The sequence below is a fragment of the Bison bison genome, unplaced genomic scaffold (assembly GCF_000754665.1).
Source record: "Bison bison bison isolate TAMUID 2011002044 unplaced genomic scaffold, Bison_UMD1.0 scf7180017864456, whole genome shotgun sequence".
NCBI lineage: Eukaryota > Metazoa > Chordata > Mammalia > Artiodactyla > Bovidae > Bison > Bison bison.
Genome location: NW_011495018.1, coordinates 20,492,787 through 20,496,929, shown reverse-complemented (window position 1 = coordinate 20,496,929; position 4,143 = coordinate 20,492,787).

The window sequence follows — 4,143 nt, the reverse complement described above, 5'->3', positions numbered from 1 at the left end:
CCCACCCCACCCCACCCTACCCCCTATTCTCCTGCATGAAGGAGATTCAGGGAAGCATTTAACAGCTGAGGGAGCCTGAGAGAATTTGAAAACTCAGAGATGTCACACTTTCAGCCATTACCAAATCTTTTCTTTAGCTCCTCTTCTATGATTTATTATTTTTAAAGTTCATTCGGTTTCCACTGAGCTCAAGCTAGACATTACTTCAGGGGCTTTTACATTTTGTGATTCATGTACTCCTCCCCAAACTCCTGCAAGGTAGGTGCCCTTTGACCCATCTCACAAAGGTGAAACTGAAACCCAGAGGTTTTACAAAGTCAAGGGCAGAGTCTAGATTTAGCCCTGGCCCGTGTAGCTCCTTCTGTCTGCTGGTGAGTCTGCTTCTGCTCAAAGGGGTGCCCTGGGAGGAAAGGGTCCATGACGTATCTGAGTTCAGAGCTCAGGGACTGGAGTCAAAGAGACTTGAGTTCAGATCCTTGGTACAGATGTACACTAGCTGCTTCCTTGGGGAAGGTCATTTAATATTGCCGAACCTCAGTTTCCCCCTCTATTTAAAAAAAAAATGTATTCTCTCTTCCTCCAGCCCATGATTTCTTCTTGGGAAACCGCTATTCCCCAAATCTTCTTTGCTATGGTTTTCCTGGCAATGACCCCTTTGCTGACAGTAAGAGTCAACATATGCCCTACGCCCAGCCAATCAGAGCATCTTGTTCTCTCAGACTAAGTGATGCATTTGGGGATAAGTACATGTGACTAAATCCAGCCAATGAGAATTAGGTTTGGGATTTTTGCTGGACCCATTAGGAATGAAAGGCTCTCTTTTGGCTTATTTGGACGTGAACCTAGAGCTTTGAGTGGTTGTGTTGTCACTGCACAGAAAGAGCCTGCCTGAGAGTAAAGCAAAGGAAGAAAACAAGAGAGGCAGAACTCAAAGTCTAAGAGGAGGAAGAGTCCCAGGGAGATGACTTAACCTGAGCTTTGGCTCCCAGCATGCCTAAGACGTATCCTCTGTTTCCTTAGTTATATAAGGCTCCATGTGTCCCCTCTCGGTCAGTCTGAGCTGTTTCTCTGACACGTGCCATCAATCAATAGAGTAAAAGCCCCTCAAGGGCAAGGATTTTTGTCTGCTAAATTAATGCATCACCTCCAATGGCTGGAACACTGCCTGTCACAAAAAAGTTTGTCAGTCAATATTTGTTAAACAAATATAACCCTGCATCTCATAAGATGTTGTGATGACAAAGTGGACAGATGAATGAATGTCTAAGTTGTCCCTGATGCGTGGCCTGGTCTGGTGGACTGTCCTCTCCACTGGCCCTAGGCAGGTCAGGGCAGGAGTGGCCTTTTTTTTTAAGTTTATTTATTTATTTGTCCGTGCCAGGTGTGAGTTGCGGCAGGCGGGATCTTTAGTTTAGGCATACAAACGCTCAGTGCAACATGCGGGGTCTAGTTTCCTGACCAGGGTTGGAACCTGGGCCCCCTGCATTGGGAGCAAGGAGTCTTACCCAGTGGACCACTAGGGAAGTCCCAGGGCAGGAGCAGTTTAAGTAAGGAGCAGTGATCAAAGACTATGAGTGGAAAATGCATTAATCAAAGCTGTAGGAACATAAATGATGCTGCAGACCTGGTCCCTTCCCTCCTGGACTCTACTTGACGCCCTTCAGTCTCTGTGGCCCCCTCACAACCCTTTGGCTGGGATGGCATCACCTACCCAAACTTCCACCTGTCTCTAGTAAGAGCAACGGGCCCGTGGCATTTCCATGTGGCAGAGGGAAGAGTACCCACCTCCAGTCAGGAAGGGGGAATGTCATGGGGGGCAGCCTTGTCTCCTTCCAGCTGGCATGAGAAAATGCAAAAAAAAGAGTGACTTTTGGATTTGAACAGATAGGATGGTGTAGCAAAATAGAGCACTGGGTTGAGTGAATTGAAGGGCAGATTTCACTCCACTATTAAGGACCTGGGGCCAGAAGGTCTTGTGCTGGGTCCTAGTTCTGTTTTCTGTGCATGGGGGAGACTCTCTCCAAACCAGGCTCGGGTTTCTCAAGGGACCATATGTTCTACTTCCTCTCGCCTCCAACCCTGCCTACTGCAGAGCCGGGTGTGCAGTGTGCTCACAAATAGACAGCTCTAGCTGAAGAGTCAGGATATCTGTCCTCACCTTCCCTGGTGGCTCAGATGATAAAGAATCTGCCTGCTATGGAGGAGGCCCGGGTTTGATCCCTTGGTCAGGAAGATCCTCTGGAGAAGGAAATGGCAACCCACTCCGGCATTTTGCCTGGAGAATTCCATGGACAGAGGAACTTGGCAGGCTACAGTCCACGGGGTCACAGAGTTGGACACGAATGAGTGACTAACACTTGGGAATTGTACTCCCCACCTTCAGCCTTCTGGAAACAAACCTGTTCCTGTTCCCGAGAAGCAACCCCCAAAATTCTTGTCGCTCAGTCTGGGTAATTAAACTCAATACCTCCAGGGTGATTAAAAATTAATTCAGCGTTCAACAGGCCTGGAAATGAAATGCAGTGGGAAACACACTTGGCATGCCTGGTTAGATGTAATTAGAAAATCGTCCTGCTGGGGAAAGTAACTGAGGGGACGGTGCAGCCATAGAAGTGTCGGTTGGTGGGGAAGGCAACTGCCCTGCTTACACAGTAACAGGCCGCTTCTCAGCCTCTATTTTCCCTTACTCAACTGTTGCTGACAGTTATATCGCACAGGCAGCTGGTTTATGATAAGGGTTTTCACTTCTAAGTCGGTGAGGGTTCACGGGCACTGCCTCTGCCCAGGCCTATTTGAGTCTCCACTCCTTGGTCTGTGCGTCCTTCCCTCACCTCCCCCCTGCTGATGGCCACTGCCATCCCTTCCCTCCCCCTCATCCACACCATCTGCAGGGCTCTTTCCTGGCCCTTCTACATCCTGGCTCCATCCCAATGTCTCCTCACCTTCTCCCCCTGATGCCCTCTCTCTGCCCAATTTGGGCTTCTCCTTGCCCTTCCCTTTGCTTCCAGCTACTGTCCTCCAGGAGTGAGCCCAGCTGGAGGCTAGCTGCCCCCCTGGGAGATCTTCAGTACTCCTTATCTGCCAGGCAGCAGCCTCGTTGCTTAGGATGCCAGTCCAGAGGCTGGTATTCTAGGATGCTACAGAAGGACATTTCATATTCCCATCTCAGAAGCCATCAGGGGCCTTCGCACCTCCCAAACCATCCAACTTTCCCATCTGGTACCTCTGAATACCATGCACAGCAGGGAATACCTTGTTAACTCTTGAGGGCTAGAATTTTGAGTTGCTCTAGGGGCCTGTAGCTGGAGAAGGCAATGGCACCCCACTCCAGTACTTTTGCCTGGAGAATCCCATGGACGGAGGAGCCTGGTGGGCTGCAATCCATGGGCTCGCGAAGAGTCAGACACGACTGAGCGACTTCCCTTTCCCTTTTCACTGTCATGCATTGGAGAAGGAAATGGCAAGCCACTCCAGTGTTCTTGCCTGGAGAATCCCAGAGACGGGGGAGCCTGGTGGGCTGCCATCTATGGGGTCGCACAGAGTCGGACACGACTGAAGTGACTTAGCAGCAGGGGCCTGTAGCAGCAACTGTTGTGCTCAAGATGATTCCTGTTCCTTCAGTTCAGTTCAGTTCAGTCGCTCAGTCGTGTCCGACTCTTTGTGATCGCATAAACTGCAGCACCCCAGGCCTCCCTGTCCATCACCAACTCCTAGAGTTCACTCAAACTCATGTCCATCGAGTCAGTGATGCCATCCAGCCATCTCATCCTCTGTCGTCCCTTTCTCCTCCTGCCCCCAGTCCCTCTCAGCATCAGGGCCTTTCCCAATGCATCAACTCGTCACATGAGGTGGCCAAAGTACTGGAGTTTCAGCTTCAGCATCATTCCTTCCAAAGAAATCCCAGGGCTGATCTCCTTTCGGATGGACTGGTTGGACCTCCTTGCAGTCCAAGGGACTCTCAAGAGTCTTCTCCAACACCACAGTTCAAAAGCATCAATTCTTCGGTGCTCAGCTTTCTTCACAGTTCAACTCTCACATCCATACATGACCACTGGAAAAACCATGGCCTTGACTAGACGAACCTTTGTTGGCAAAGTAATGTCTCTGCTTTTTAATATGCTATCTAGGTTGATCATAACTTTC